Source organism: Vanessa tameamea, chromosome 3, assembly GCF_037043105.1.
Source record: "Vanessa tameamea isolate UH-Manoa-2023 chromosome 3, ilVanTame1 primary haplotype, whole genome shotgun sequence".
Lineage (NCBI taxonomy): Eukaryota > Metazoa > Arthropoda > Insecta > Lepidoptera > Nymphalidae > Vanessa > Vanessa tameamea.
Genome location: NC_087311.1, coordinates 13249633 through 13262735, shown reverse-complemented (window position 1 = coordinate 13262735; position 13103 = coordinate 13249633). Strand labels below are relative to the sequence as shown.

Sequence of the window (13103 nt, the reverse complement as noted above, 5' to 3'; positions counted from 1 at the left end):
TACAATAATTAGGGACATATTCACTAATTGGAAATCTTGGAATCCTCAATTTGCAATTATATATGAAATGTCAATTGTTTTTATGTGTTATTGCATAACATTATTAACAAATTAAAGAGTAATTATTTTTATTATTATAAAAGTTATTTTTTTATTATACAATGATTATTTTTATAATATTAATCAAAATAGGAAGAAGTAAATTCAAGTAGCCAATAAAAAGGTTTTTTTAATTCTTTTTGTTTTGATTTGAGACAAAGTAGGAAAAAACTTAGTAGTTACTATTTCAACAAGATTGCAGGTACAGGGAAAATACTTTTTAACAAAACCGTATTGTGTTTTCCGATATACGGTATTATTAACACTGGCAACTTCTAAATTCTGGACTGCTACTAAGAATTTCTTGACAGAAAAAGCCAAGAACTCTTTATTAAAATGATTCGGGATCTGCTCTGACGAGACGAGACTATCTCAACGAGATAGTTGCTTTATTTTTGTATTGTAGTTATTATAGTATGTGAAAATGTAATACAAGACGAAAAAACTTAAAAAACGTCACAACATCGAATTTATTGGGCAAAAAGTTAAAGAGCATTAGTTTTATTAATTTGAAACGCTTAAATCACGTTTTAGTAGGAATCCGGGTTGCGGAAGCGTTTTGCAGGAAATGAGTGAGTCTAATTACTAAATCTTTGTTCTATTGTTGTATAATGTATCACGATGTGTATTAATGTCACAATAAACGCTTAGCAGTAATTGTGACGCGAATATGTCAATCAAATATTTTGGCACCCACATAGGTTTAATTATATACAAATTAAGCCCATGAATAGTCCATGGCCTCTCCGCCATCGTGATCATCATCATTGGTAGCGAGACACGTTTCGTGGTGTTAATTCGTTTCGTATTCGTAGCTGAAGGAATATATCGTGAGGAATTCTGCATGTGCCTAATTTCAATGTAATTCTGCTACACGGGCATCCACCAATCCGTTATGGAGCAGATTGTAATAAGCTTTAAACTCAAAGGAACTTCTTCCTAAAGGGAGAGGAGATATTAGCCAACCAGTGAGACATTCACGCGCTTGTTTCTTTATTATATTAAGTATTTTTTTTTAATAATTTTCCATCATTTCTTGATGATCGAAAACTCGAGGACGCTTATAATCTACCAAGTTCCAATACAAGCTTATAATCTCCATCCTCCTGCCCTTATCCCAATTTTACTTGGGGTCGACGCAGCATGTCTTCTTCTTCCATAGTTCTCTGTCGGACGTTATCTCAAGTAACTTTATTTCTAACCATATTATACAGGTTGATATTTTATTCGACAAATTTCTTGAATATAGAAATATAGGACAAGTCCGTAGTGAGGATGGTGTCATCGTAATGTAACTCGAATTAAATGTCTTAAATAATGCAACATATATTTAGTAAAACTCGAGACATAGCCCAATCAATCAGCCAGCAGTTATTTAATCGAGTGATTAAATCGATATATAATCGATTCACGTTCGTGCAACACACATAGAGACATGTAACATGACGCGTTTTGTAGTCGAGTACTGAGCTAATTAAGTCTGTTGTTTGAGGATAATTGCTATCGGACCTGTTTGGTCGTGGAATTTACAAGTACGCATAGTGATTTCTGATAACATTCGTGATGCAAATATGGTAAAAGATACCAAGTTAGATGCCAGATAGATGTTCTAAATGACGGTGTAAATTACTTATGAACCAGATTTATTCGCTTTTATTCATAAATGGCTTGCACCTTGAATTTGTCATTTAATCGTATTAGTGTTTGATGTTATCTGTGTTCATCTATTTCATTGATATATTAATCCTTCTGCCTCATCGGTTTAGTGACTAGTTAGTTGGCTACTATATATAAGTTTCTGGGGTTGTGGTATTAAGTGGGCTTAAAATTATATTACGGTTTTTCTACAAAGAAATCAGTACCGTATCTTATAAAGAAAATATAAGATCAAAATATATTACAAAAACATTATTATGCAAAACATTTTTTACCAAGATTTTAAATTAACATGGTTATTTTTATTACTAACAGTATTTAAAACTGGTCGAGTCTCGTGAACAAGACATTCGTAGATAATGTCGAAATATCGAGCTCCACCAAATAAAAATAAAAAACATGGTAAATATCCCGTTTTAAATACTGTTAGTAATTTTTTACCAAGTCCAAAGAAAATATATTTCGAATATGTTCATACTTTTAAAATTTGGGCGATTATCATTTAACGTTTACTAAAAACTATATTTGAAAGCAGAATATAAATGTAGATAAAAAATATTAAAAAAAAAAAATGCGTTTAGATATGCTTGTAATTTACTAATTTACAATATACAATTCCCATCCAATTTGATTAAGCGCATGCTCAAATTCCATAATTCTATATTCTTGTCACTGGAAATTCATATAATATTGAAACCGTAGTGCTAGTGGGAGGATAATGGAATATACACATAACTTGCGTTCTCTACGTCACATGCAACACCAATAATTGCCAGCGTTAAATCTATATGCGTTTGATATATTTGTGGGATGCTGCACATGATCGTGGGGCGGCTGGTATTGTAAGATTAAGCGCTAAGACTACATATTATAGCTATATTAAACGATATACTTTTTATTTATAGGCTGGTGGTCGAAAATCGACTGATCGAAATGGATTATTGATAATTTGAGAATAATTTTTATAGATGGGTCATTTGTGTATTCTTAATGAATGGTTATTTCGATGATTCGAGGATCTTAACCAAAGGTTGTCAGTTCAAATCCGAGCGAGCATTACAAAATTTTAATGAGCTTTATTTATATTTATTCTTTATCTAGTAGTAGTAGTAGTAGTAGTAGAATATCGTGAGGAACCTGTATGTTTTCAAAAAATTTCTGCCACATGTGTAGGTACCCAACAAGCTAAATTACAGTAGCGTTGTGGAATAATAACTCCTTTGGAGTAGAGGACACCTTTAGATTGGGTTACTTCTTTGAGTGTTTTTTGTTAATTATTTAATTCGACTCAATGATTTTTCAATTGAAGTTAGAATTATACTATGTATCGCTAACGTAATCAATTTTACTGTTTGACACAGTACAGACAAAAGATACATACGCCCACATGTAAATATAATTTATTGCTTTCCAGCATACAGTTACGTATAATTATCGGAACACGCAATATATATAATTAAATTCCAAATCAATGATATGTTGTTCCTAGATTATATGTTTACAAGTAGACTAGTGTCAGCCCATTATTAGGTTTGAGAAAATATATAGTTATATAACAATAATGCTATCTCATAATAATGTTGTCGTCCTGACTGATTTCAGCCAATATCGTGAGAGAATAGTCAATTGTGCTGGACATATTTTAATGCTAGATCCCAGACACTACCCTCTATTTAATTTGGTGGCGAATTTGACACGACCACAAATAGTGTAAACACGTTCGACTTCCAGATCACAGCTGAACATATCTCAACAAAAACCTCAATAACTTTATTTTGATCATAGCCATGGAGCCCAGAACTTTGGGATATCCAACCTGACAAACTTAAAATTATACTAACATGTTTTTTCAAGACTATGGATGAATAAGCTATAAATTAATGGTGATATAAAAAAAACTAAGGGTATTCAAATTATGATTGTTGATTTCCAGCTTTAGTCAAAAATTAAATATAAAATGCTGTTAATATATTATTACAACACAACCACCTTTTGTTATATTAACAAAATATCTATAAAATTACACTGTTTGTATATTAAAACTCAAATCTGAGAGTTAGCGTACTTATTTACCATCTAGTTTAATATTTAACTACTGTTCCTATCAAACAGCTCAGCTGTAAACAGTTACAAGAGTAAATACATAAATCATTCAAGTTATTTGAAACATGAATCAAAGCTAAAAGTTTATTGAAACCTACAAATAAAATAGAATCCACAAAATTTAGAAATTAATCTTTATTCAACAAGACATCGACCGTGAACGTCTTCAAAGTAGACGGTACGTCGAGCCAAAACACCAAGAGCGAGACGCCACATACGGCAATAAAACTTGATATTTAAAACCGTTGCCAAGTGCAGACAAAACGGCAAGAATCCAAGCCTTTGATCAATTTGGTCGTGATACCGACACACTTCATTAAAGATGAATTACCGTGAAATGACATTAACGAGGGGGCTGTATCATAAGATATTTATTTATTCACATTCCTAAAGAAATATTGACTAATAATTGTTTTCGAACTATTAATAATATGACATTTGTGTTATGATAGCGATATCATACTTTAAATACTACGGGTGTGGGCGAAATTCGAACAATTTACTGTGCATTTTATTGGGATAATATTATTAGAATGGTATAAGTTTGATCACTTTTTAATAAATACAAAAAATTTAAGCTTTAAACTTTGAGTGAAGGTATTTAGTTAGTCAGGAAAAACGATTTTATAAGTATAGATATGATATGACACATCTGAATAAAAACATAAATGATTCTCTGTTAGACAATTTTATCGAATCTGACCATATGTAACCTCATAAGACGTACTATCTGAATATGTCATTTCGCAACCGAGACAAGTATTGAAAAGGCGATATACTGCGATTAAACAACTTTAATCATGTAATTTGATGGCTCTGCGCATAAATAAACTTCATTAGACAGAATGACTTGCTGGTATTGTTGCAAATATTTAGACGAATATTTCCCTGTATAATTATTAATGAAACTAAAAGGGATAATTCGATTAATATAATATGTTAATCAACTGCGGTAATGAGTTGTGGATGTATTTAAAATACTTGTTAATTAATGTTTGTTTCAATTACGAGCCTGTGTTATGGTGTAAGTGTATCCTGTGACTTCGTTCGTTTGGTAACCATTTTGTTTAACGACTCTTAAGCCACCTGTTGTTAAACTTTTAACGGTTGTACTAATTCAGAAACTTTGAGTCAAGTGTCAACAACAACTGTATAAAGTTACATCTCAATTAAATGAGCGATACGTACGGAAGTGGAATACATAATCATTATTTTTAATACATTGTGATTGGTTATGAGAAAATACGTTACGGAAAATAATATTTATATAGATTCTTGATATTAAAAAATCTACATACAATTGTTTAAATAACATGAAACCAAATTTAATAAATTTTAATCAAGAGGGCTCCTAAATGCAATTTTAAATAAAATTAGTGTTTTAAGATTTAGTTCGGATTGCGAATTTTACTGAAGAAAGTTTTGAAACAAAAGGACGATGGTTCTTATATTGTATGTTCGTATTATAGCCTAAAACGTCTCGCAATTGTAAAATGCTATTGAGTTCTCATGGAGCATTTCACCACGCTGCTAGAATGGTTGGCCGATAATTGTTGTCAGACACATGAATATTTTCCTTCGCCAAGCACAAAAACACATTCAAATTCAGTGCTTGTGCGTCCCGTGTGTGTCCCGTATTACGACGGAACGTTAATAAAATACAATTTAATTATTATTTAATCGAAATTAAAATCAACGATTACTGAGTTTCGTTAATACAAATAGTAAAATTTCATAAATAAATTCCGTAATTGGTATTTAAATGAAATATTTTGAAGTTTACTATTGAGTAATTAAGCTTATACTCGATATAACATATTCGAAATAGCCGGCTCGTACTATATTGCATATGTATGTTATAATATACGTACATGTTGATGGTTTGGCGCTGCAAATAGATGGCTAAATGGAGCATTAATGTTACGCTGGTTAATTGTCAGTGCCATGAATTCATCATTTCCTGCTTCATCGGCTTGGTATGTCTGGTACTATTTAATTACCTATCTATATTGTTTAATATATAATATATTAGATATAGCAAACATAGTCTAAAGTCTAAATTTAGGCTGAAATCCAGACAAAGACTGAGTTGACATGTGTTTAATTTGTGTTTATAATTAAAATCGTGCATGCCGTTGAAGGAGAATATCGCGGGTAATTTGTGTCTGATGAAAATATACTTTTAAAAATTATGCAACGTACCAATACGTATTGCCGTAGAGCCGAGATAGCCCAGTGGTTAGAACGCGTGCATCTTAACCGATGATTTCGGGTTCAAACCCAGGCAAGCACCACTGAATTTTCATGTACTTAATTTGTGTTTATAATTCATCTCGTGCTCGGTGGTGAAGGAAAACATCGTGAGGAAACCTGCATGTGTCTAATTTCAACGAAATTCTGCCACATGTGTATTCCACCAACCCGCATCGGAGCAGCATGGTGGAATATGCTCCAAAACCTTCTCCTTAAAGGGAGAGGAGGCCTTAGCCCAGTAGTGGGAAATTTACAGGCTGTTGATGATGATGAATACTTATTGCATTGGAGTGGCGTTGTCTCATGAGTAAAGGAGACCTTCGACTATAAGTGAGATATTAAATCTACTTAATAATGTCCTCCTGACTTCCTGACTGATTTTAATACTAGGTGATTTCAAGAGAGAACAGTGTATTTGAAAGCAATCCTCTATTCTATACTGTCTCTCATAATACGATGGGACGGAAAATTCGGAGGCATTTCTATTCCAGAACAGCGTTACGTGCTGTATATGGAACGGTAATGTAAACTTTATTAAGTAATATAGGCCACTTATTCCTTAGAGGCAGTTGCAGATGTCCATGGGCGGTGGTAATCACTTTCCACCAGGTGAGCCTCCTGCTCGTTTGCCCTCGAAAACATAAAAAAAAAAATATACATTTAGTCGCGACTGAAAATTTCTCCGTAGAAAAAAATTATATTTATTTATCGAACCTTCCCGAGTCATGAACGAGGACAAATCCCTTGAAAATAACCGTATTTAAAGAAATACAATAGAGCTGTAAAGAGTACGTTCGATCCTATTGTCTTTGGGTAAGTTGATTAGCGGAAAATAATTAATTATGACCCGAAATTATCATATATTTTCATGTGTTTAGAAAATGTGTTAATGTTAATATCGAATTTAATTTATTAGTTAGCGTTGAAATATAAATAGTTCGCTTCATTGGCTCAATCTATTATGAATTTGTACACGTACACTTTGAAACGGAAATAATTAATCCTGACAATCAGTTTGAACAATTGTTTCAAATTTAAAACTGGGAATTATCACAAAATATGTAAAGTATATTTAGAATGTGAAATTCACGCTTGGACGTCTACTGTCTAAATTTAAAGCGGATGAAATTGCCAAGCGAATTCACTTATAGAATTGTATTATATACTAAAACCATCTGCTAAACACGCTGCAATTCCTGTTAAATGTTTTATTTATATTGGTTTAGTGGCATTGCAAAAAACCTCTCCTAATTTATTAATATAAATAGATGAGTTAACATTTTAAAAATGGCTACTTCAAAATTTAAGGAATTTGTCAAAAGAGACTTAGTGCAAACAGAAAGAAAGTAACTTCTATCTTTATTATTATATAATCTTGACTTGAACCAAATAATTGTAAAGCATCAGCTAAATTAAAAATACATGCAAAGTATGAAATCGATACGGCAATCAAAAGTAGGTTATATGTTTTAGTACATTTTTTAGGTTATAGGCAGGCAATCCAAAAAATAAATTCTTAGTATAGAAATAAAAATATATTCCATTTATTTCCCTTGTTATAACGGCATTAAAATTTAATCGTGAAATAATCGCAATAACGAACATTGCTGTCAAAATATTAATTACCATTTTAAATGTACATGACCGATAATTAAAAATTTAAATGTTTTAACGCATAAACATGTATCGACAACAAATCGTTATCCAGACAACGGAAGTGAAGTTATGTTGGTACAAAAAACTAAAACACATATCGAATTAAATGTGTTAATTTCGTATCTTATCTGTTGGTATTCTAACAAAAAACTTGCTAATTAAGATTGTATTTTATAAAGATTAAAAAAAAAGTAAAAAGGTTTTACTTGGAACTCAACCAAAACCGCGGGTTCATATCCGAGTGGTAATAAATTTATGTCGCGCTCGGCAATGAAGAAAAACACCGTGAGTGACCTATATGTTTCGAATTAAATTCTATTACATGCATACTCGTATTTACCGCAATGTAGTGTGATGGATTAGGCCGCCAGTATTTTCTGTATGAGGAAAAAAGCCCTTGTTGAATTTTACGACATTTTTTGGGAGTTTTTTTTTTATATATTATTAATAGCTGATCGTCCCGACTTCGTAAAGTAACAGCCTGTATATATCCCTCTGCTCTGCAATTATATCTGCAATAATTGGATCAGATGTTCTAACCACTGGGCCATCTCGACTCCTACCCAACTTTGTATGACTGCAATACCAATCAGGGCATGCACCCGGCCCTATATTTAATGTCTTTCCTATTCGTGTTCCTGGATGGCTTACTCCTCCTGGAGTTAAGTGACATAAACAACTATAGAAGAATTATATATGTCAGCAAATATAATATACTTTGCAAGATACAATCAATTTGAAATTTTCTTTCAGATGGCAATCTATGATTACAAAAATATTATGTTTTCAGTTGTATCAAGACAAACGATCATGGTCTGAGGGCTGCTGTGAATTTCTCGCCAGAAAATCTCTAACATTTTATTAGCACGACCAGGACTCGAAACCAGAGCCTTGCAATCTGGAACCATACAAGCTTGCCATTAGACGAACGTGCGTTTCACTAAAAATATATATATACGTACCTATTTACCACAACACGATTTAATTATATTATTTTATTATAATTCGTTAAAACATAAACTTTAGTATTCGTGATAATTAACAAAATATTTAATATTACATAATGTACACATGACACACGTAGAAATTTCTAGCAAATACATAAGGAAACGGGACATTTGAAATGAATAGTACCGATATAAACGGTACGATTCTTATCGCGATCAATCATACCGATTGTTACAAAAACATTTGATTTGCTTAGCGAGAGTGTGCAGCCTTGAACGAGATCGTGGCCTGCTTTACAGAAAAACAAATATAATATATACGATTGTACTATTTATTTGCAATCGTATACATTATATTGTGACATAAAGGTCTCGTCTTTTTGTTTGTTTACATTACTTGTTTTATAAGCATCTGTTTTGTATTTTAGTCGCAGCCTTTGGTCCGTATAGAGAACATAGAAGATCTATCATATCTAATATAGAGATTTTATATATAGGTGCCTAGTTTAAAATGCTAACAAAATTCTACAGTATATACCTATAGAACAGCCGAGATGGCCCAGTGGTTAGAACGCGTGCATCTTAACCGATGATTTCGGGTTCAAACCCTGGCAGGCACCACTGAGTTTTCATGTGCTTAATTTGTGTTTATAATTCATCTCGTGCTCGGCGGTGAAGGAAAACATCGTGAGGAAACCTGCATGTGTCTAATTTCAACGAAATTCTGCCACATGTGTATTCCACCAACCCGCATTGGATTTGATCTTTGGTGAACATCTTTGGCCACCTCGACTCTTCATAGTATTTACGATGAAAATATTTATATGAAAATAAAAGTGGCACTATATAATATATCAATTAATATTAACCTTGTTGTATATTAGTATGTGTATTATGTATGTTTTTGGAAACAAAAAACTTCATTTAAGGTTATACTAGAAAAATTAAATTGATAATATTCACAAGTAAAAATAATCAGGACCACAAGAATTCAGAACTTTTATAATACATTGATAGTCGTTCTGGTCGAATTTCAGCCACATTGGCTCTTATTAAGGATAAATAATACGCAGGAGACATTTTAGTGCGAACTGGATGCATTATCCTTGTAGAATTACAATTTGAAATGACCACAGGAAGATTGGTCGTAGGATCAATGGCAATCCTACCTATTTTGGAACCTATTCATCTAGGTAGATAAATTTAGGAACATAGATTGAATATTAATTTTTAAATTCAATTTCAATTTTTTCAAAATTATTTTCGTAATCAATAACGAGAATGTATTCAACCTAATTTCCTGAAATCAAACAGACATTGCGAATACCTTGACCAGAAAAGCCAAAGTGTCTGGGATTTGTAAATAGGATCTTAATATCTGTCCGTATTGCCTACAGATATATATACAGTTTTCAGCTCCGTTCCACTTAAGTTGAAGTCGATCTCGTCATTGTTGCCACTAAATATGATAAGCCAATTAAACCATTAACGAATAAAAGCCGCAAGAATCTGATGTATAAAATGTCGATCAAAGATAAAATACCTTTGATGGTGATATTAGAGAATCGAGATCGACTTAATTAAATAGTGACAAAAGTAAAAAACTAGAGTTCCTTTAAAAAAAAGGTCACAATACCGAATACCTTCTTTCCATTGATGCAATGAATTATGTCCTGACAAATAAATTATACGGCAAAGATCAAAATGAAACGGATTTGTTACAATTTCTTGGACACAGTGACTAATTTAAATCTATTAAATATGTCATTATTAAGTATAACATTAATTTTATTATTTATACAGAACCATAATAGTGCACCTACTATCATTGATGACGTATAGGTATTTGTTGTAACGACGCTGACATTTCGGAAGATATAATCGGACCAGATAGTTTTTATCTACAAATTTCCGTGATGTTTTACTTCCTAGTTTATATTTAGCCCAATAATTGTCTCTTGAAGATCGATAGTCAAAGAAATACCTCCCATTTATGTGTATGTAATTAGTTCTTTTAATGGTGAAAGTGGTAGTCCTTTGTCTGGGTAGGTACCGCATACTCGGTAGAATCTACTTTCCGTACCGGTGGTACCTTTAATTTTAATATAACAGTGTCAAATTAATGATGAGCCAACTCGAATAAATAATATTTTGATTTTGACTCATAGCATATTCTACTGCTAAACAACAATACTTCGTATTTTTAATAAACAAAAATTTATAAGAGACTTAGAATAAAATCTAATTTCAAAAGTCAATAAAAATTCCTGAGTCTACGTAGTCTAAACTGTCAACTGTCAAATATCACGGTTAGATGTTTAGATTAAACGTTAAAGTTCACATTGATAAGGCAGTCACACATAATTCATTTTGTAATTTTAAGGGTAAAGTATGATAATTTGCCCTCAAAAGCCATATATCGTGATTGCTATCAGTTTAGAGTCAATCGTAATTGAATTTTTAATCTGACATTTGAGAATATTTCGTTCATTTTCATTACAACTTCGATTTTCACTCCTTACACTTTTTCCATTCCATTAGACGACAGCATTCGCCTACCAATTATTCTACTACCAAACAGTTAGAATTTGTATTCGTATGTTCCTGTTAATTTGGATATGGAATGGGAGGGGTTTAAAATACAGGCAAAATGAACATCACTTCTGAAATGTCTCAGTTGACGGCGCAATGACAGGTAGGAGTAATTTATACATCTTGCAGTGACTGTGTCTGTGGGGTACCTACCGTGAAATGACTCATTTATTCCTTTTACTTCTTTAAATCAATATCAAAAAAGGTATGGACTATTAGGATTATTTTTGTTCATTTATTCAAACTTAGATGTAATATAGTTGTCTGTATAACTTTACAATTATATTCCATATTCGTTATAGTTACTGATATTTTGGAGCAGGCTCTTTCTTCTTTCATATCAAGTAACAGGATGCACAATTTATGTTACAGAAAGTGATCGTTTAGAGTGTAACTAAGATTCAGAGGCTAAACGGAACATTTTAGTTAATGCACTGGAAAGATTTGAACAAATATTGCCTTGCTAAAATCATGTATGTAAAATTTAAGTCACATTAATTTGGAGCGACAAGGCATAAAGGCAGCGATGTGTACACGACTCAAACATAGCTAACGGAACACCCCATCGCTTATGTGAAAGCCGCTTTATATTTCGTTCTATTTAAACTGATTTGGTTTAGTGCAGTAGCCTGTAATATTTGCTTTGCTAGATGCTTAAACAAAATTATCATCAAAATATTGTTAGTAAGGAAAATATAATGAGAATTACTTTTAAGTTTTTTCAGTCTATATCATTTTTTATTTATTTAATTTTTTGTGTATATTATAATATAGTACTATGTATGAGTAGTAAACCCTGTTTATTTATAGCTCTGACTAACTTGGTCTAATGGTTGGTACATCATGAAATTCTGAGTTCGATTCTCAGAGTAAAAGTAACATAAGTCTGTAAATTTTCCACTGTGTGACTAAAGCCTTTTCACCATTTGAGGAGAAGATTTGGAGCTTATTCCGCCACACTAATTTAATAAGGGGTGGTAGATAAACATGTGGAAAAGTTTCATTAAGGAGGTTCCTCATGATGTTATCCTTAACCGCGTACAACAACTCAGAATTAAAAATAGCAAATCAAGCACATGTACATTCAGTGGTGATTGCCCAGGTTTGAACTCGCAACCACGTCTTGAAACCAAGACCCAGACCGGAAATTATTCAGATTTTTTATAAGCAACAGCCCAAATCCCTTGCACTGGATCTCTATCCAGCCGAGTCAGGTTATAATTCCGTCGGCCTATGATAGTATCACTTGCACAGTTGGCTGGTCCAGAATGTCAGTCCAAGTCGAGATTTAGAATTTGTGTCATTTTGGGATATAAATACTGTAATTTCTATGTGCATATCTTTCAAAGCTACTTGTTTACTTTATATTTTCTGGTCACTGGACTTTGTATTTGGAATTCAGTAGACATTTATATATATTGGAATATATAGACGCGCTTATTATACTTTTAGTATTCTAGGAATACGTAAAATATACAAGACAATAATCTACAAAATTTGATCCGGTTTTCTATACATTTTTTTATATATATAACATAACATGTATAACACAGAATCTAATCATGATACAGTACTTGTATATAATTTAAATGGAACTAGGTATGAAAATCATATTTGAATAATACGACTATTTTACGAACCGAAAAGGCTATTCTACGTAGTTGAATTTCCTCTTTAATTTAGTTTAAGCTCAAATAATTTCATAGTGCTAATGGTGTTTTGTGCATAATATTAATTCTAATTATGTCTGTATATTATCTACTTATTCAACTTTGACAGCCTCGTTGCGTAAGTAGC

General features: G+C 32.1%; 1 protein-coding gene across 1 annotated transcript in view; it reads left to right on the top strand.

Moving 5' to 3' along the window:
• LOC135193775 (trypsin-7-like) overlaps nt 1-11110 on the top strand; it is a 197790-nt gene extending 186680 nt beyond the window's left edge. The window contains exon 6 of the mRNA XM_064217692.1: nt 11098-11110. The gene's annotated coding sequence lies outside the window, so the exon portion shown is untranslated. The remainder of the gene's footprint in view (nt 1-11097) is intronic.
• Nucleotides 11111-13103: the final 1993 nt, after the last annotated feature.